The sequence below is a fragment of the Psittacula echo genome (genome assembly GCF_963264785.1).
Source record: "Psittacula echo genome assembly, chromosome: 1".
NCBI classification, from domain to species: Eukaryota; Metazoa; Chordata; class Aves; order Psittaciformes; family Psittacidae; genus Psittacula; species Psittacula echo.
In genome coordinates, this window is record NC_137735.1 from 157280791 (window position 1) to 157303983 (window position 23193).

The 23193-nt window shown below is 35.4% G+C and overlaps 1 protein-coding gene across 1 annotated transcript in view; it reads right to left on the reverse strand.

The window, feature by feature from the left end:
- IMMP2L (inner mitochondrial membrane peptidase subunit 2) overlaps positions 1-23193 on the reverse strand; it is a gene marked incomplete at its 5' end in the record, with an annotated part of 459378 nt that overhangs the window by 133365 nt on the left and 302820 nt on the right. The gene's annotated exons all lie outside the window — the stretch shown is intronic.

A 23193-nucleotide genomic window follows, 5' to 3' on the forward strand; every position in this document is an offset into this window, starting at 1 on the left:
TCAATGTAATTAAAAAAAAAATTTAAATGAGTACTTAATTTATACTTTTCATAAAACAATCAAAATAAAACCTACTGTATTGATAGAATCTTCATAGGAATAATTCACATATGTGAATATTCAGTATCTTAAAATTGTACACTTTGACTTCTCCTCTGGAAACTGATCAAAGCAGTGGTTATCAAGAGGGATATTTGTTATTCAGAAATCAGTTTATCTGGCCATTAATATACAAAATTCTTCTTTGAAAATCCTGAAGCTACCTTTAATTCTGATTGCACTGACAACTCAGATATTCTTTAGCAGAAATATGGTCCTCATGTCTTATAAGCCAAAAATTTAATACAAGAATTGTATTAATTTTTTATATTTATATTTATATTTATATTTATATTTATATTAATTTTTTATATTAAATTTAAATTGTACACAAGTATTGTTGCCATCACATGTAAAATGTATCTAGTCATCTGAAAAAGATCTAAGAAATTGGTGATATGATTCATATACATATGCTTGGTGACATGATTCATTTCATTCTACCTTTTGCAATGAGGCAGGCTGGACCTACATTATTTCAGAGAGTTAATTTTCTACCCACTTTCTTACAAACTTCCTATTATGGAAGGTTAAACTTCTTTCCATGAACACTTGCTTTGAAAGATTGCATGGGGTTGGAGCTAGATTTAAATATGTAGCTGAAAGAGTAATTATAAGGGGGCTAACTAGATTCCTGCTAGACATTATGCACGAAAACAGTTTGAATTCTGTAGTATAAAGTAAGGAAAACTTTATTTTTTAATAAATGCAATAATAAACAGATCTATACAGCATTTGATAGACTGCTTTTCTGTGAAGTAGAAGAATACACCCTAAATCAATACAAAGTTTTTATATTTTGCATATGTAAACATCACTATTATATGTCTAATTAGGCATGTAACCATGCTTTTAAACTATAACAGGTGATACCTAACAGCAAGAGAATAGTTGCATACTTAAATAACAGCCTAGAGAGAACTGGATGAGCCAGAGGCACCAGCATCTATTTAAATATGCTATGCCATTTTCAACATAATTAGTTATCTAATTGCAAACCCAAACTTAGTCAATGCATTTACACATGTAATTAATTATAGTTTGTTTAAAAGTACTTCATTTGTAGTGCTTTATTCTTCATTTCCTGCAAATCACTTTATCAAAAGATAGATTTGATGAAAAATAAAAGAGAAAAATGTGTAAAATGAAGAAAGGCATTAAAAAAAGAAAGTACTATAGGGTAATATGCTACCAGTGCTATCTTGAATTTCACTTCAAAAAACTATTTTAACTATTTCGAGGTGCAATATATTTAAATTCTATCACTTATGTGTTAAAGGACCATTTAAGCTTCCTATATAAAGAAAGCATCATTTATATAGGTCAGATTCACATTGTAATCTTCAGTCAAGCAGGTAATAGTAATCAAGCCGTTAGTTATTGGTATTTATTATATGTGTCATACTAGCATCTAGAACCTCTACCAACAGGTCTGGAATTGCTATGACAGCTTTTCTGTCATTACACCCCAAGAAGTTTACAATCAAAGTATAAAAGTTGCACTGCATGCAAATCAGTATACAGGCATACCAAGAAGCAAGATCACCACAAAGAGCAATACAAAATCACTTTCTGTAAAGTTGCAAATATTATAAAGATTGGCACAAGTGGCTAAGGAAATGGATTTACAGAGGTTTACTAGACTTTTACTTCTGAAAAGACACAAAAACTAAACACACATTTTCGGTCATGAAATACTCTTTATGATGAGAGCCTAGGAAGCATAATTGCAGCCTTATATGAGGGCTGACAAAATCATGCAGTGGATTTTGACACATTGACCCAAGGGAGCTGAAACACAGGCAGAGACAGTGTGACATACCAAGAAGGAAACAGCAAGACCAGCCTGGGTGTAGGGCAAATGTCCTGGAATAGATGTCACATGGGAGTTGCCGATTGCATATCCACAAGAAGGTGACAGTGAGACAGAGCAAGATTTTACTTTGGATAGCTGGAAGCAGATTTGGAGTAAAGATAATTCTGTCTTGCAGTTACATGAATGACTTGATCTAAGGTAAACTTAATGATGGTGACAGCACAATATATACCCAGAATTCTGGACATAGGTTCAAGCAAATAATTTATGCAGAAGTTTGGGTCACAACTTAAACCTGATTCAGTGATACGGGTAAAAATAACAAAACAAAAAAAACCCCTTTGGATTTTGTACTAGAAACAAGCTTTAAATGCAAGGAATAAAAGAAACTATACTTGATAGATCAAGGGACAGAATAATGGTCTTGAAATTTGGCTAGGAAGACTGGTTGAGAAAAGTTTCAGGTGAATGGGCAAACCAAACTCGAGAAAGAATGCCTATGACAGAAGAGTAGGCCAGGAACAGGAGACACTGATCATTTGAAAAAAAAAAAAAAAAACAAAAAACAAAAAACAAAGAAAAACAAAAAAACAAACCCAAGAAACAAAAAAACCCACACCACAACAAACAAACAGAACAAAACCCTGCACATGTTCAATTACTTCATAGATGGAAAAAGAGCAAAAATGTTAAAAAATGTTAAAAAGACAAATGGGGTAAAGGACAAGTTTCTTTAAAACAGACAAGAATAATGAGTCAGAGTGAGGGTAAAAAGCCAGATAAACAGGATTAAAAATTCAGAAGATTAAAAGAAGATGAAGAATAAAAAGTCATGAAAGGGAAGAGAAAACAGAAAAATAAAGTTGGCAAAAGCTGTTGCATCTACAACTAGAGAAAGAATGAGAAAAAGTAATAAGAGAGAAAAGGAGAGAACCTAGCAGAATCACCTTAGACTATGAAAATCCCGGTATTTGCATAAAAACTAATGGAGTTGAGAGAAAAATCATATACATGAATAGAATTTATAGATATATTTATATTTTATTTGTTTAAATCGTTAATGACATAAGACTCTTGAAATGCAGCTATCTTCTGGTGGTTTATCATTGTCTCTTTTAAAAATGGTATAGAGATGGAGGTGGGAGTGTAGAACTGCTAGGAGTTGCTAACAGCACAAAAGAAGGGATGCTACTAGACAGAGATGCAATGCAATTGCATGCTTAATGAGGCCTTCTGTTTGGTGCACAATGTGTGCTTTCCATTAACACTGTTACTTATTACAATGATTATTGTCCAGAAGGAATTTTCCTTGGGCTCCTCTTCCAAAAGCATCCAGGATAAAGGAAGAAAATGTGCAGTGCCTGAAGAAACAACTAGCATGTAAAATCTCTAGGGAAACAGAGGGAAAGCAAGAGATAAGCAGGATAAGAAAATGTTCAAATAGCTTAAGTTTTTCTGTTCTCTCTTGCCTGGAGAAAATTGCCATGCATTTCATGTATGCACGTTCAAGCATTGATACCCTTCTACACAGCTGTGCTTTTATTGCCAAACTGTGGGTCTCAGGAACACTTTCTGGATTCCAGATCACCCATCCTAGTCCCATGTTTGTACAAGACCCAGAGGTACATCTCCTTCCCTTCTTCTCTTGGGAAGGAAAACTAAATATACAGATGCTGGAAAGGAGGCACAGTATGAGTTATGCAGAAGCAAAAACAAGGAGTGAATTTTGGTACATACATGTTATGTAGATTAGACACCATTTATTTTCTAACTCTATATACATTTTCAGAGCTCTGATGATTTTAATGAAGTCATAAGTTTCTTCCTTGAGAAGAATTTCTAGGTTAAGTAATCTTGAAAATAAAGTCACAATAAACACATCCACATTTTGTTTTCTCACCCAAAACAACACAGGATGGAACTAATCTCTCCACATTAAATATCTGGGCTATGGGCATTCACACTTTAACAAACAAAAGCCTAATGAAATTTAATCATCTCTTCAAAAGATTTTTTAACCTGTTATTTCAATATTCCAGTGCCAGAAATACCACAACTTTCTCGTATAAAACATAGAAGTCCTTTAGTTATCAAATTATTCCTAATATTTAACGCATAACTCCTAACAGTTTTATGGCAAAACCAGCTTTCAGCAGGATTTGGATTATTTTCCTCCCTTTCTCAAAAACTTCTTCCACTGTATCACCCCACACTATAATGTCATCAATGTATTGCAGGTGTTCTGGAGCTTGCCCTTGTTCCAGTGTAGTCTGGATCAGCCCATGGCAGATGGTAGGGCTGTTTCCAACCCTGGGCCAGTCAATTCCAAGTGTGCTGGATGCCCCTCCAAATAAAAGTGAACTGTGCCCTGCACTCTGCTGCCAAAGGAGTTCAGAAAAATGCATTGGCAATATCAGTTGTGGCACACCACTTGGCTGCCTTTGACTCTAGTTCATACTGAAGTTCTAGCATGTCTGGTACGGCAGCACTTACGGGTGGTGTGACTTCATTCAGGCCACAATAGTCTACTGTTAGTCTCCACTCTCCGTTAGACTTTCGCACTGGCCACATGGGGCTATTAAAGGGTCCTGCTGATCAGCCCTTGATTTCCCAGTCTACAATCAGCTTATGAATGGGAATCAGAGAGTCTCGGTGTGATATTGCTACCAGTGCACTGTTGTAGTTGCGACTGGCACTTGTACTTTGACCTTCAGCAACCCCACAACAGAAGGATCCTCTGAGAGAATTGTTACAGCTGAACCCAGGACAACAGTTTAATCCAAACCCTTCATCTAATTTCATATATTTTCTAAAGCTATGAGGAGTAGTTAATCATACCACTCATGTAGCAGACTTTTACATATTGAAAATTGTTATCATATCTCCTATATCAATCTTGTGTTTTCTAAATATTCCTGTTCCTTCAGACTTCCTTTATCTAGCCACTCTGTTTGCACCTTGTAGATGCACTCAAAACTCAAGCTGCTGTTCTTACTGAGGCTTCTCCATTTCTGTATTGAACAGAATAATTATCTACTATGTCTTAAAATTACGTTTCTGTTAAGTAATTAAATTTAGTTTCTGTAAAACTATCATATTCCTGCTTGCTATTCACTTTATATTGCAAAATTTCCCCACTCCAATCTCTTCTTTTATAACCACTCCAAGCCAATTATCTTACCCCTTGCAATTTTCATGACAAATAACAAGAACAATGTCCCTCTGTGCAGTCAAATGCCCATGACAAACTAGCTTATCACCTCTGTCAGACTACCTATATTGATGCATCAGTACAGGAAAGACATGGTGTACTCTGAATTTTCAAGTCTTGGTTTTGAGAGAAGCTGGATTTTTGTCTGGATATTGTTTTTATGGAGGTTCCTTAGAAAAAAGATTTGCCTTATTCTATGCTCTGGACTGAGAAAAAAAAAATCATATTCCTACTTTTTGTATTGTCAGATACTATTATACTTTGCCTTGTTTTGAATACCAACTCATTGGGATTATACTGAATTTAGCATCTCCAATTCTGAGAGGCTTACTGATAACATGTATGCACTGCAAGGAAAAAAAGTTATAGCTTATACTGATGCTAATGCCATATATTCATCAGCCTAATGACAAGAGGTCTTCTAGTTTGGGGATCAAATCTACTTAATCTACTTAATCTACTTCTCCGTGCAAAATCTTGTATCTGGATATTTCATTTAGACAAAAAAATGCATGAAATCACATACATGTTGGTAGTTCCCTACTGAACTTACATCTGGGAAGACAGATTTATATTTATTATACCAACAAATATATGGAATATATTAGTCATAAAAAACAAGACTGATTATCTAGTTCTTAACAGGATACAGGGTGTTGAAAGATGTGTGGAACTAAGAAATTCTCCAGTACATTTGGTCAAATAAGTTTTTATATTTATTGTCATAGGCTATAGCATATTAGTTATTAATAATGACATTAATTTACTTTTAGAAGTCAGTAGATGCTGGTGGAAGAGCAATCTAAGACAGATATTACTACTAGCTTCTTAAACACACATTTTATCTCCCAGTACAATGCAGTATAGATCTCAGAAAAAAAAACATGGCTCTAAATAAGTGAAATAAATATAATAACCATAAGTTAACTACTTAACATACGCTTTCCTCCAGCTAGAAACTAGAATTCTCAAGTGTAATTTATTTTTGTTCAGTTCCACTTCAATAAAACAGACAAGACATGTAAAATATTACTCAACTTGAATGTGGTATCAAGTAAGAGTCACTGATGTATTTGACAATTTGCTACCAGGGTTTCCAATATTACTACCCAATAATTTTTTAAAGCAATGACCACAGAAAATAGAAAGTGATAGAAGACCAGCTATGAATTATTTACCTCTATATTAACTGTATATTATAAAATCATATACTCACAATATATCAAAATCCTGAAACTACTGTTTCATAATATCTATATAAATCAAAGTATGTTTTCAAGACTCAAAAGAAAATTGTATTTGATATTGCTTCTGCTACAGGCACTACCCAAAAGATGTAATACAGTGGTTTATAGAATCAGAGAATCATAAAATAGTTTTGGTTGAAAGGGACCTTAAAGATCATCTAGTTCAAAGCCCCCTGCCATGCACAGGGACACCTTCCACTAGACCAGGTTTCTCCAAGAACCATCCAACCTGCCCCTGAATACTTCCAGGAAGGCAACAGCCACAGCTTCTCTGGACAACCTGTGCCAGTGTTTCACTACCCTCAGAGTAAAGAATTTCTGCCAGATATTTAATCTAAATCTAACCTTTCACAGTTTAAAGCCGCTCCCCCTTGTCCTGTGAGTATATGCTCCTGTAAAAAAGTCCCTCTTCAGGTTCCTTGTAGGCTTCCTCTCGGGACTGAAAGGCTGCTATAAAGTCTCTCCTGAGCCTTCTCTTCTCCAGGCTGAACAAGACCAACTCTCAGCCTGACTCACTCCAACATATCCACGTACAGTTGTGGAGATGCTCCATACTGTGACAGATACCCAGAGCCTCTTCCAAAGAGCAGAAAAATGACATCTACACCTATTATTTTTCATGAGTTGTGGAAATGTGTCAAGTTTCAGTCCCTCATGCTGTCATTATTGTTGAACTATTCCATTTCACAAAAACAAAATTATAACTACTGTTCCTGGGAGAATAGAAGAAAATGTGTTTGCAACAGGACTGAGACAACAACAGCACAGTTTTTTCAGTTAGATTTTACTGACTGGATGTAGTATAATGTTTGTCATCATTTCTAAGACAACAAGGCCTTAATTTTTGAAAGCCAAAAGTGAGATATTTCAAACCTGTACTGACATGCTTTTAACAAATAACCTATGAAAGCTTGGCCAGTGACACCTGTCATTCATGTATCTATTCAATGTGTCATTCAGAAATTCCAGTGCTTACTGTAATACATAATTAAACCACAATTCACTCAACATAATGGAAATATTTCCATTGTCGTAAATGCTTTAAGGTCAGTTCCTGGTTAATATTTTTATTAACAGCACAGAGAGATATCCTTAGAGATGGTGACTCCTTGGGTTTTCATGATCCCCTGTGCATAAAAACATTTTAGTTTTGCGGGTTCTTTTCAATGACAATGGCAATAAAGAGCTCAGAAGAGTTTAATTTGGTGTTTTGTTTTCCAGAACAAACAAACAAAACGAGGAGTTAATAATTTCTTTGCAGAAATGAGAAAAACTGTCCTCTGCAAAACTAGAAGGCTTATTTGCTTTCAGAACTTTGTGGGAAAGAGTATTTGTTATAAAAAATCCTGCCCAGGTGATCAGATCCACTGAAGCTTTTAAAATTAAAAAAATAAAACCAAAATGAAACAAAAACTAAGAAAAGAAAAATCAAAATAAGTGGGATTGTTACTATTTAAAAAGCTTGGAGAAAATTAAGAACCACAAGGTTATTAATTTTCTATCAGCCAATTTCCAGTTCTCAGGAATTCTCATCAGCTTTAATGTACATTAAATATTGTAATTTAACAATAATTTTCTTACATTTATGTCTATATACTTTGGCCTTCTTTGACAGTCTGAAAGTCTGGGTTGCAGCACAGTCAGACAGTTTCATGATAATGCAGAGGGTTCTTTTAATTGTGTTTTGTGTTTCCTGAAATCAGCTGGTTTTAAACTTACTGAGGGCCCTGATCTGCTTAGCCAATTATGTAATGCTAATAGGATTCTAATATTATGCTGATATGAGTACAGTTTGGTGACTCGTGTAGTCAAGACTTAAAGAAACTTCTAAAACAACAGTAAAAGTAACTGATGGTGATTTGGTCAGAAATTGAGATTTATTTTATTCTAAAGATCGAAACATGAACATAATCAGAACATGGTTGAGATGGAGTGGAGATATATCAGTGTGAAACTGGAACTCCAGTTTTGCAAACATGATTTCTTTTGCAAAGCTCCAATTTCAATCACAGGTTTTATTTTGGAATTCAAGAGTTACACTGTATTGCATCTTCCACTGGGGAGTACAGACTCCATTCAGTAAAAAGATCTTTATACCTAACTTCATTACAGTATCTGAAAACCTGACAGGGAATAAACATGAGCAATGATTCTGCTTAACTTTCAACTGCTCACCTATCCAAAAATCTCCCTACACAGAACCTTGCAGGGTGATCACAATTGATGATGTTTACATGTCTGACATTAGAAATAATATTGTAGAAATCACACTTGTATCTGTGCAATACTTTAAAACTGAGGTAAAAAAAATGAAAATAAAACAGCTATGTTCAATTTAATCTGAATTGAGGGGGTAATTTCTGGAAGATATCTCATTTTTAGAATAAGTGAAACATTTCGTTCTCTCTGCAGATCTACAGGGATGCATATCCTGTTTTCAGAGATGTCCTGTTCACTACAGCATCTGTTGCATATCTTTAATAAACAAAGCCCAACAACAAGGCAAGTAAAACAATTTAAGTTGTTCAACTGAATTTGTTTACAAATTTGCACTTATTGCCAGCCGTTGTGACTGTCAGAGGGAAAGTTTCAGGTACTTGAGAACACCAGGTTTAGCAATCTTTCCTTGTTTTAAGAGACATGAAGTTTACTCCTTCAATCTGGTTATATTTACTCTAAGCAGAATTTGTCTCCAGTGAGTAACGGATGTTTTGAATTTCTTGTAATTTAAGTTAGTGTTTTTAAGCATATATTATGCACTTAATTTACATTTAGACTGAAAGCTTCAGTTGCCTGTAAAGTGACAACATAGAATCTAGGTCTGAATAGCTGAATCATGATTCTTTTCAATCTATTTTTCTGTTCTGTTGCCAGCAGACCTATCTTATACCTCTTGATTCTTGACAAATTTGGCAGGATTTTTTCTCATTCATGTATACTTCACATATACATATTTATAAAAATACATCTGCATGAGTAGATATATGTGTATGTATAAATATGTATGTATTTTATATCCAAATTGAAAATCCATGTGCACTATATAAATATTTAGAAAGGCTTATAAATTTAGCAAAAATAGCACCTTATCACTTTCTGTCCTTACTGTAGGCTGTCACAGTGAGCCCTTTTTACAGATTTCTTCTCTTGAATAAAGAGGCTATCCCAGCAATCGTATGTTAAATAATGTCTACAAAACAATTACACTGGAAACTGGTCACATACACCTTAACATCAGGGATACTCTTCTATTATTGACCATTCTTCAAATATCAGCCAGTAAGAATACTTGGAAGACAAGGAGTGATTCAAATACAACTATTTTTCGCTCATTGCTGTTAAAGGCATTACACTCCAAAGATGTACACCATCCTTAAGCTAGCTTAACATACTCATAAGAAAATGCAAAGAACAATATATGCACAGTAAATTTCTCAAAGAAAATGTTGGATGTTTGCCAAAATTTCAGCATGATATTTTTAATTGCTTCTCATGAACCATCTAATTTGTTATGAAGAGTGACTCGTGTGCCTACACATAAGTGACTGGTACTATTTTAGGCAGTCTACTGAGACGTCATCATGACAAGGGCAGCTATAACACAATGCTCAGGAGAATTGTGCCTTTCTGAAACTGTAGCTTATAAGGCCAGACAGAATAACTAGGATATCTAAAATACCACCAGACAGGTATGTTTAAGTAACTGAATCCCACCTACAAAGGCTGTAAAATTTACAGTTTTCCATTGGAAATTAAAGCTTGTACAGAAAATCCTTTTAAATTCATCACTCAACTATCAGTGGTTTATTCTAGAAGAACTTGGATTCAAAAATTTCAAATATTAATTATATGATTTTCTTTCAGCACTGAGTATACAACATGGAAAGCGCTCATATAAGGAAATACTTTATTTCAACACCTAAAGTAGTAGCCACCAACAGAAGAAGGCAAAAACATCCTTCAGCAGCATATGCTAATCTCTTGCCCTTGTCCTGGAAACAAGTCAGCATCTAACAGTTAAGTAAAACAGAAGAGAATTGAGCAGCTAAAAGAGGAGACAGAAATTTCTTAAACTCTAGTAAAAGACAACTGTGGGGCAAAGAGTAGATGTCCAGCATATTTTGGCATGTTCAAAATTATCTTCACATGCCTGCGTATGAAGGAATACAGATAGTGTATCCAGAACTGCAAATATTTCTAAAAGACTCCTCAAAATGTATGTCAAAGGACACACAGGGACATAGCACAATTACCTATGCAGAGGCTCTTGCAGACTAACTTTAGCCCTGACACAAAGATGTATAGAGGATACATAAGCACATGGGTGAGGGCAGGAGGGGGTAGAACAGAAGCATAATTCCCTAAAATGTTCCATAAAAAATAAGATAAAAGAAGGGGTGTTATAGGATGAGTTACACTACACTGCACTACACCAGCTGATTAACTGTTGATACAGGTATTTCTACTGTAAATGTTAGTTCTGCCCATGCAGCTTTTTAAGTCTTTACATTAAATAATGAGTCTCAAATTACATATGAAATTGTTTGGCTTTCCCTTTTCATTGCCATCATAAAAATTCACATTTTTCACAGACAAATGAAAGGTACAGATGTCCTCCTGTGCTTTAAGGTTTGTAACATTAAGGGCTTTCCTTTTACAGCCCTGTAACCTTTCACTTGTAACACAAAGTCTGCTTTTGACTTTGTAGTCTTTCACTGCATACCCCAAGGCTGCTGTGGCAATACTTTTACCTTGTACTCCCAAATGCTCTTGTCCTCATGTCTTTGTGTCATAGCATTACAAGACTTTGGGATGTCTCTGATGTTAGGTTTCTTGTGGAAACAGATTATGACTGATGTTTAAGTCACCCTTTCTCCTCCCACCCCTTTTTCATGTCTCACTTCATAGCTTTTGGTTTATGCCTATATTGTCAAGAATATATAAAGCTTAGTAGGTAACTTTTAGTAGAAAATTATTATATAAATAGCCTAGAAGTAATATCCAGAAACACACATGCACAGGACTTCACAATCAGTTAGATGAGTGCAACATCTGCACCTGATCGGTGTGCTGCAGTCATCACCATCAGCACTAACATGTTAAGAGAAATGGCCTACAGCTGGTCCTACTGTAACTTTATAGCCACTAGGGGAACTGTTCAAGTGTTCAGGGGAAATCTGTGTCACTGGAGAAAATTATGGAAAAAGGAGTTTTGCTTGGAGATATCCCAGTCTCTCACTTTCCTGCTGGCTACTGCTGTAGCTTTCTCCTCCTCTTCTCCTCTCCTCTCTAAATGAGGCTCAAAGAGTTAATTGTGCTGAAATAAACATCAGCATAATGCCTAAGGATGCAGGTTGCAGGTTTTTACCTGGCTATGGAGTGTTGGCAGCATAGATGCTGAACCCAAACTGTAGAATAACTCATTAGGAAATATGCAATAGCTGTGGCAAGATTTACTACAAATACGCTTGAAGTGTTTTTAAAAATTAATATTATGCTGCTATGCTTGGCTTAATTAGCTTTCTTCTTCATTTGCAAACTGTATCTGTCTGGTTTATGAACTTAGTCTCTATTCCCCATTCCCAAAAACCTGTTTAATTACAGTTTTAACTACCGCATGAGCGTTAGAAACAGTAGAATGACTTTTATTGTTAGAAATCTAAATCCTTCTTTTAAATATGATCATACCTACATATAATATACTGGAAATACGACAAGATATGCTCCATAATACCCCTGAATAGACACATGATACTTCTACTTGTAATTATACATGTCATCCATTTCCACTATGTTGCACATAGGCAATGTGGGGGTTTTTTTGCACAGAAATTTGCACTAGCAGTGGAACTGTGATTAATTTAGCCAATCACCAAGTCGGTCCCCTGAAATCCATTAAAGGTGACCTTTTTTTTTTAGATATGTACCTATTTCTAATCCGTTCATTGATTTCCTCATCCATTATTCTATTCTATCTCTTTTAGAGGTCGATCAGTTACTAGACTCCCACTTCTACTAGTAGGGCACTATGCTTTGGTTTTCAATTACAGCAAATCCTATCACAGTTTTTTTCAGCATTTATCACTTGCTCCCTTTCATGCTATAATAAATGTTTAAATACTAATTTATTATTGCTATATATACAAAATTGAAACATGGTCATTAGAAATGCTATCTGGGATATACCTGAAATTCTAGAAATACATGGCATACAGTTTATCACAACATATTTTTGGCTGCATATTAAAAAGCTGGTGGCATAATGGTCAGCAAGCAGAAATTATTTGTGCATTCACTGCCAACAGACTATAGTAAAACAGAAAATATTTTTGGCTCCCCTATGCTGGATACCCTGTTTAATGGCTTGTTACCCATTATACCTGAAATACAGTACAGTTTCATCACACAATTTGCTCCACAGAACCAGAATGTCAACAATAGTCAGTTCTATAATAATGAAAAAAGATAATAGTAATTTCCCTCCAATTCTCATTTGAATCTCATAACTGCTAGAGTGATCAATTTCAAAACCTTATTAGTTCTGCTCCTGTGAACTATTCAAGCCCACATTTCAAGATCAGTTTGCAGTGAAAAACTATGGAGGCAATCTTTTTAATTTAACAATTTACAATTAATATTTCTGCCACCATATATTTGCAAGCTTTACATAATAGCAAACAGAATAATTTCAAAATTTTCAAATTAAAACATGGGCAAATACTGTGCACAGCTGGCAAACAGTGCTATAAAATATACACTGGCACTAAAAATCTTTGTCAGGCTGCAAATCTAATGAAGAAAAGCAAAAAAATAGGAAACTTTACACTATTTTTCTAAATTAAAAAAAAAACCAACAAACATCATTCTGTATAGAATCCTGTATTCATTACTCCACTCCGAGGAAGAATATGAAGTGTATAAAATTAATTATAAATCTTTCAAGAGGTGACTTTTTGTATTCTTTACATAAGCTCGTATTCCAAAATATGTTTTACCCGGTTTTTAAGTTAGGCTATATTGGCTTATTTCCCTTAACATTAACAGAGCTAAGATGGTTCATACCAGCTGATCCTCTCAGAGCATGTTCAGATGATCATAAATGACAACATCAGTGCATTTTAAGAAGTTACTGTGCTTCAGCTGGACACAGACATGTGGTCCCTGCCAGCTCATTAAAATGCCAAGTACATGGTGTTCACTTAAGCTGCCTTCAGCAGTTCCAAAAGGGAGCCCAGGTGAGAGCATTGGAAAGATGAGCATTTAGGAAGAACCTGCTTTGGAGGCAAGCTATGATTTTTTGTTTATCATCAAAAGTGATGAAACTGCTGTTGTTTCCCTATACATGAGTTGAGATAGAAATAAATCCCTGTTAGACTGGAGTAGCATCACGCACATGGTCAGCTTAAATAAATCACATCAAGGAGCAGTATCTCAGTATCTCAAGTTTTGGGGGATGGCAGGAAGGAGGAAAGTGTGTGTAAGTATAGAAAAGGAACAGGAGCAGAGAAAAACAATATCTTTTAAAAACCACCAAGTCAGCCACTTGCAGTTACCTGACCATTACTTGATTTGAAACCAACATAATTCTGTTTAATTCTTCATTCAAAGCAGGCAAAGGAATTCAGGAAAAAAAAAAAAAAAACCAAACACAAAAATACCAAAAAAAAAGTCATCATTTGGGACTTTGAAACCAGGGTAATGATGCAGATAACAAAATAACCCCATATTGAGTCGAGTTTGCGAAACAGTTTTCCATTCACTAATGGCAGGTGAATACAACTCTTTCACCATGCCACTGGCTGAGTTCAGCACCCTAAATGTATTAAAGTAAGACAGAGAGAGGACTTTTGCACCGCTGTAAAATGGAAGAAGCAGTAAGATTTATTTACATTATTCGGAGTAAACTCTTCTGTTCCAGCATGTTTTCCTTCAATTTTCAACCATAAAAATATCCCTGATCCCAGTACGGCTCAAGCATCAATAAAAATTGTCCTTTCAATATACAGGAGGAAAGTACATGAATTACCTAGAAAAATCTGCTGCAGACAAATACATGAATTTATTGTTCATTTTCTGGGATGAGGAACCCAGGAAGTTCAATTAATGGCTGCTCTGCAAACTTCTTATAGGAGCATAAGCCTACAACTTTTTTCAGCTTGAGTTGTTCTTCTATAAAACGGGTTTAATACTATTTCCTTCCTCCTACCCACTTTGCTCTTGTCGCACTGAGTTTTTAATGTAATATGTTTAGAAGAGCACCAACATTAAAATGGAGCTCAACTATTTCTGTCTAGAAACTAATTAGCAAACATCTAAATGTTGAGAAGGTGAAGTCCTAATATTGCTCAGGATAAAGACCATTATTACTAAGCACACTCTGTATTCAATGACTAAGCATGGACTTCAGTGCCAAATTTCAGACAACCAATGATATTTGTATCCATAGCTTAGAAAGCAAAAAAGGAAATTATATGTGAAAATTAAAATATATGAAAGCATTTTATTAACTACTGGATTTTGTAAAAGTTAGTGCATTTCATTTACTTGCTGCTCACTTTTTTAACATCTTCATAGACAACCTACTGTGTTTCCCGTTGAGATGATTATACTTGTATGCATGTCTTTTCTAACCATCTGATGTCTTGGCAGCAAATTAGCTTAAAGAAACAGAAATCATATGTGTTTCTTTAAAGAAAAATGCCTATAAAAGACATGCTCTCCTAAGTGAGATGAATACATGGCATTTGTTTAAGTTTCTAACATTCCTGTAAATGTGATGTAACACATTTAAAATCAGTATTTGATGTCACAGAATTGCAGGATAGTTCAGATTAGAAGGGCCCTCAGGAGGTCTTTAGTTCAATCTCCTGCCCAAACCAGGGTTACTGAGGTTGTTGAAGTCTTTGTTCAGCCAGGTCTTGAACACCTGTGAGGATGGAGACCACAGATTGTCTGGCAACTGCACCACTATCTGACCATTTTCATGGAGAAAATTATTCTTCTATGTGGTCTGAACCTCTCTTGTTTCAAGTTATTCTCATTGGACCACCATGCCTGGCTCCACCTTCTTGCTTACCTCCCCATAGGTACTGGGGGCTTGCTGTTAAGTGACCCCAAAGCCATCTCTTCTCTAGGCTGAACAAGTTCCATTTCCCTAGCCTCTGCTGACAGGGCAAGTGCTGCAACCCCTGACCAGCTTGAGGGCTTGAGGCCCTCTGCTGAGCTGGTTCTAGATTATCAATGTCTTTCTTGCCCAAAACCAGACACTGAAGTCTATGCATGATCTATGTTGTAATGGTGGTTTTTTGCTTCCTAAAACAGCATTTTTGTGTATCATAGCTCTGTTCCCATCAAAAAGCCTTAACATCCTAGAAATAAGTTCATAGAAAGTAAAGACCTGCCTGTTAGTAGTATTACCCATTCTTGTACTGGTCTCTACTCAGTGTTCAGCACATGGAAGCCAGTCAGAAGTAAATTCTGCTGGATACTTTCACTGCACAGAACTTCACAACTGACCAGTTGCAGGATAAAACAGCAAAAGTTACATACTCTAGGGTGCTGGTATAAGTGCAGCCATGTGTCGTGGTTTAAGCCAATCAGTACAATGGGCTGTTAAAAACTACACTGAGAGCAATGGGGGGGGGGAGTAGAAACTGCGTGGCTGACTTGCCGACTGGCTTAAACCACAACACCATGATAATTCAACAGTACTTTTCCCAACTCCTCTCCCAGATTTCTGTTCTCCATCTGTGTAGTTTTCAATGCTAAAGACATAAAGTGCTTATCTGCCTCTTTTCTCTTAGTTCTCTAATATATATTAGCACAAGTTAGAATGGTACTTCACACAGCTACAGCTGATGCTGGCAGTAAGTGTCTGCAGATACACTTCTGCATACACTGGAGTATACTTCACAACGACAGGCTGCATAACTACAGGGATTTATTGAAAACCACAAAAAATGTTACTACAAGGTGCCTACAGAGCATTTAAAAAACTTCCCCACTGTTGATTACTCTGGCGAATTAAAATAGCCTTTGAGCACTACTGAGACGTGTTATGCACAGTGCTCACAGATATGCAATCTTAAAAGAGATGAGGCTTTTTTGCATTTTAGAGTGCTGCTTCTCTAATTAAAAAAAAAAAAAAGAAAAAAGAAGAAGAAAGAAATAATTAAAAAAATCTTTCTCCCTCCTGTAGATGCAGCTGTCATTTGTGTCTTGGTTCAGATATACACTAATAGAGAGTAGCTGAGTACACACTGCAATTTCAATTGCATACTCAACTTTTAGTAGTAGGGTTAGTCTGAGTAGTAGCTCTGTGGAAACTAGTGTTACTGATGGTCTCTCTTTGTCCTGGTTTAGCAGTAGCAGTCATTTTTTGATCCTTCTTAGTAGCTGGTGCAGCACTGTGTTTTTTTGTCTTTCGGCCTGGGAATAATACTGATAAATATATACAAAGACTCATGCTCTGCCAGGGAGGAGGGGAAGCCGGGAGGAAGCAGAGACAGGACACCTGACCCAAACTAACCAAAGAGGTATTCCATACCACAGCACATCATGCCCAGGATGTAGAACTGAGAGTGCCCAGAAGGGCTGGAACACTGCGGGGTGGGGGCGAGGTACCGGTCAGTGAGTGGTTGTATTCTCTTCCCTTGTTATTTCCTTTATCATTATTATTATTGGTGGTAGCAGTAGTGATTTGTGTTATACCTTAGTTATTAAACTGTTCTTATCTCAACCTGTGGGAGCTACATTCTTTCGATTCTCCTCCCCATCCCTCCAGGAGGGGGAAGAAAGGTTGGGGGGGAAGTAGACTGCGTGGTTCTGATTTACGGCCTTGGCTTAAACCATGACAGCTCTTTTTGGCGCCCAACGTGGGGCACGGAGGGTTGAGATAACGACAGATCTGACCGAAGCACAATGCTGATTTATTGGCTCTCAAAGTTGTTCTTTTTGATATCACAGTTTCTGTATGTCGTTGCTTACTTAGAGCTGGTATTTGCTGTGTTAGTGTTTATCAAGTGTGGGCCTTCGGCTAAGGTTCTTGTTTCACTGTATTTTATTGTAATGGCTTGTAATACGGGCAGGCTCCGGCAGCAGGGCATTGTCTCCTAGTGTTGTCCAAATCAAACTTCCTTCCTTGGAGGTAAGAGGATACATTGTTTCATTTTTCTATAAACTAACACTGAAAATTCTGTACTATTTCACCAAATCAAATTACATTGTCACTGTTCCAGCACTGAATTTTGAAAAATTGAACCAAACGAAATATAGGGAAATGTTATTGGTATTAATGACATGGTCTTTTAGAAATCTTACTGCTGATATCTGTACTCTTAAGAAAAAAATATGTCTTTAAAATGTCATGGATGTTAAAGGACTGAAGACCTTACTGCATGGAGGAATGAGTAAATAGAGTAAATACATATATATATATATATATTTAAACTCACACTTTCCATTGTGAAAAAAAGCAAAAAACCTAGTCTGGAAAATGATGTCTTTTAATTTTTTGCATTTTTATATTTTTTACTTTTGTGAAAATTATTTTACCCCGTATTTTCTGAAAACAAAAGATAGCACATGTATACAACTTTTCCTGATATTCAACTTTCCATTCTTATACTTTCTGTCTCTTCATGCACCTTCCTTTGGTTGCCTTATTAGGCAACAGAAATACAATGCAAAGCAAAAGCATTTCTCCATATTTTACAATGAGCAAAATTTTAGAAATCCAGCTTTGCAGATCTTCATTACTGGGCCTAAAGATCTATAGAACCTTAGAAATCCATTATAGACACATTAAATCTTCATCCCAGGTTTGAGTGTTTTTATAGTTCAAAGATGTTGTACTGACATACATTCCCATCATTTGCATTTACAGAAATGGAGTCCAGTCATGCAAGAACTCTGCATATGTAAATGGAATCAAAATAGATCAATGGAAACTCTATTTAGGAGACTTGCAGGATATGATCAATGCTGAAGAGCTATGACAGAGCAATACAGCTGGAACCTATGAAAGCTTTCATTGGCTTAAAAAAATCAAATCATTACCTAACAGTAAGTAGTGCAAAATAAACTGCATAAATCCAGTGAGATGTGATTTTGTGCATATGGCCACAAAATAAAAATATTTTGGAATACAAAGACAGAACAATATGAAGACTGTGATTAGTCAGAAGGAAAGATGTTCCAAAACCTGTAATTTCTGAGAACAGGGCTGTGTCTCTGTAGAGTACAATCAATTCTCATTTCTGTCAGTCCCACGAAAACTCTTTTCAGTGTGAATTCCCACACTTAGAGATCTCTACTCACAACCCAAAAACAAAGACATTGGACTTTGAGAAAAAAGAGAATAGGAGACAGCCATAAACATAAACATAAACATACTCTCTGTAACGTGATTAACCGGTGAGTCCTAGTCTTGATGTCTTTTACTGATAATCCAATTTTTTTATTCTTACTTTCAGCCACTGCAAGCAGTACCTTACCACATCACCAATACCTCAGAATAGTTACCAAAGATCTTTGTGTGTATGTCAGGGTGGTCAGGGAAGGGGCAAAGAAATGAAGGAGAGTCTTACTACAGCACCTGTGAATGTAAAATGACTTCTGTGTGATTAAATGGAAAAGGACTGGATGCAATTCCTTCCAGGTGGCTGCCCTGAAGATGTTACCCATAGAAATTCTTGTGCCACAACACTGGCAAAGTCTGAGTTTTTCTGAAAGCTATTCTGCTTCCTAGAGGCAGGCAGTAAGTTTTTGGTATAATCTAACAGAAGTTGCTATCGATTAGTAGAGTCTCTGTATGAAGACAGCTGTTCTGTTGGACAGCCAATCCTGGTCCTCAGTGAAAAAAAATTGCAGCCACAACTGTCTGATGAAATTGAGCTGGTTCAGTGAAAACTACAGTAAGAAAACTTTTGTCTTTTTTATACTGGACAACACCTACTCTCTGAGGAAAAACGAGGCAACCAAACACTTGTGTGGAGCAGTGAACAGTTTGTTTGAAGCTGAAAGTGTTCTCCAACAACTGGACAGAATGACCAGATTCTGGTTATATTTTAAGGCAGTATGGGATCTTTGACTGGAAGAAATATAACAGCTTGCATGAACTTGGCAACAGGAGTACATGAGATCATACTGCGGTTGCTGCATTTAATATCTGCTGATGGGCTTTATTTCTATTAATGCTCTATTCCTTTTCCAAACCCCTTATTATCTCTTATAATTTCTAACTTTCTGTGGCAATAGTTTCTGCAATTTAATGATGGAACTTGCAGTAAAAGTTGGAAAGTTACTGAGGCTTGGTTTAGACCTACAGCCTAATAATGTAATGATTTATCTCTGCATTGCTGTGCTTTGATAAACAATGAATATTTCCTTACTGATTTCTTCAAAGTAGTTTTGCAAGATGCAACACTTAAATGCAATGTCACTCTGCTGAACCATTCAGTCCTTAGAACATTTACTCCTAAATAGCCTAACGATATCCCTGGACAAAACTTTTAAAATCAGTTTTTCTATGGTCTCACACATCATTCTTAAACAAGGTACAGTATTAAAAAGCAAACAGTTATATGAAAGAAACAGAATTGGCACACCAAGCTGCCACAGACCTGTGCAGACGTGACAGACAGAAGGAAAACAAATTAGTTCAGCAACTTACCAAACAGACTTAATTTTCAATGTTATTAGTTTAATCCCAGTTTTGTTTTACTTCACATAAACCTTCATTTGTATGTGTTACTGAAAGCACACCATAACTCATCTGTGATATATTACTATATATATTTGAATTTCCACTAGAGCACTTAAGATAAATGAGCTTTAATAAGTTTAATTTCAAGTTATTCAAGTTATTATAAGTGTGTTATAATACCAACATTAATTTTTAACAAATTAGATTATATTGACTTTAAAAAATAAAGCCTCCTTTGGAAGAATTATCATTTAAACAGTCTTCAGGAACCATTGTAATGATTTCCTACTTAAAGTTAATTCTCCTGTGAATCCATAGAAGACAAAACAAAACCTGATCTATGGGAACTACATTTTGTAATGTTGTCTACATTGCAAGCTGACTTATAGATTCATTTTCAAGGGCTAAATAGTGATTTCCTGTTTAGTCCTTAAATTCTTTTGAGGAGGAAATTTTACTAGCATATTCAAATTAAATTATCTGCTACAGGTTTGTACTACATGCTTCCAGGGATTTACAAGACACTACCAAACTCATTTCACCTGGACTAACATCTAGACTGGAAACAAAACCAGAAAATTTAAATTCCAGAATTTTTATTCAGTGTATTTGTAGCATTTTTCAGTCCTAAAAGCCTATTTCAAAAGGTGAAGAAGTACTATGTATTCCCTAATGTGTGACTACCTGAAAAATACAAAATGAACAATAAAAATGGACTATTATTGATCTCTCTCACATATTCCTCTTCAAAAACTAGAAGTCAGTCATTACTATTTATAAAATTGCACAATTTTCATCTTATTTAATGTTATTGGAAATTCAGAACTGAAAACCAGGATTTTTCTGCCATGGAGTCATAAAATCTGAACTCAAGTACTATTTGAGCTTTCATTAATTTTAGTAATTAACAAATAGCAAACTGCTAACTAACTTATTTTAATTGATAACATGAGAAAACACAACATTTTTACGACAAACTATCCTTAATCATGCACCCAAATAGACTGAATGAAAATAATTCATTCATCTACAAAACCGTAACTGCAGACTCATAGATCATATTGTGTGTCACCTGTCTCATGGAGTACTAAACAAAAATACCTCCAACTCACAATTATTCACAAATCTTTCTTCACAAGAGAAGACTGGAAGACTCACCATTGAAAAAGTGTATTGATTCTGTTACATGACACCAAGCAAAATTTGCAGAGCAACAGACTTCGTACATCACACTCACTTTTCTGATAAAATGTCCAATACAATATCACTCTGTATAACCATGACCTCTCTGCAAAACCAATGTACCCAAAATAGCCCCATAAGTGCTAGAACCCCACCGTATCTAAGTGATGATTCCCATTTTTCTGTACCCTGGAACTGGAACAACTGTTCTCTGGTGAACCTGGATATGTTCTCAGAAAGAAGGAATTCTGATTGATCAATAGAGAAGTGAAAAGCTTAAGGAAGTGGGGTTTTTAGTATACAGGCATATATACTCCATTACAAAGACTTGATATTAGGAATGAAGATGTTCAAATTTTCCTCTAAGGTCAGCATAAATCAGTTACGCGTCACGTTTCAACCCATGCCAAAAAAGAAACAACAATAGCGAAAAGCGTCATACTTCCAGATACTTTTTCATATGTGATCCATGTTACTTTCAATTACATTCAGAAGATCATTTTATCCTGATCAGGTATAATTCAATATATAAAAATATATAGACATAAAATCTCAAGGTATCAAACCCAATTCTTTTAGGTTTGTAATAAAGACTGTCTTCAGACATCAAGTAGGAGTCAAAAGCTTCTATTTATGTTTTCTATACATGCTTTCAGTTACCAGTTGTCCATTTCAGTCACAAATATCCTAGTCCATACCTACTTGCAGTGTCTTTACAAAAATAATACATATTTTAGAAAAATCTTAGAGGCTTTTCTGTCATATGTTATTAGTTAAGCTTTTGCTGTACCCTAGTGCTATGGAAAGTGGCAAGTATTACTTATATTTTCTACATATACACAATTAGGAGATAATAATACGTATTAAAAACAAGTTAAAGTAGATCAATGATTTATCTTTTGCTAAAAACTAGTTTCTACAGTTAAAGCAGAAAGCTGTGGGATAATTATCATGGATTAAAATAGAAAAAAAAAAGCACATCTGAATTACTGAGATTAATATTTCTATTAGTAAATTAATCCAATGTGTTTTATCAAGGACAAATGAGAATTATTGTAGTTTCCTGCGTGCATGACTGATTCACCAATCTACAGGCTCATCAGTATTCTGCACACAATCTCACAGTTATTATACCCCATACCTTTGTCCATTTAGCCAGGAACACCCACAGAAGTTGAACTATTTCAACTTCAGTTGAACTATTGAAAAGTTCAGAGTCTTGAGGCATTTCGATGTACAGCATACTTGATTTCCTACAGCTGGATTTTAAGTTATGAAACTTTTTTTGCATTATCAAAAACTCCATTCCATTTCAAAAATTCAAATATGTTAATAATATAGAACAGTGAAAAGTAACATTCAAAGTTGCCTTATATTGTCCTTTCTTTCTGACATTGCTACAGAAATGAATGAGGAATATTGAAATATGAATACTTATCACTTATATGAATTACAGCACTAATATCAAATATATTAAGGAATAAGTGTCCCCTTAAGGACATAGGTCGATAAAAGGCATCACTCAGTAGCATACACTACTCCTACATTTTTAGTTCTTTAAAGTGATAGCTAGTTTTAACTGTAGATGTCCATAATTTTTGAACATCAAATTATCTTCTTAGTGTCTGTTATTTCAGATATTTTGCTTCAACAGAGATGCCAGAATTTATTTCCATTTCTCAAACTGAGATGATTCAGTATGTTTCAATAAAACAGAAATTATATCAACTGGAAGGGGGAAAAAAAATATATATACAGGTATATTCCGTAGAGCCCAAATGCCCACTAGTGCTGCTATTAACTAGGGTTCATTGAGAACACATGCAAATCCTTGATCTGAATTGCAGCTGCCAAGTACTTCTTAAATATTCACTACACCAGAGCAAGAATCATTATCTAAATGAATTGAGCCTCAGTCTGCATATTGTCAGAG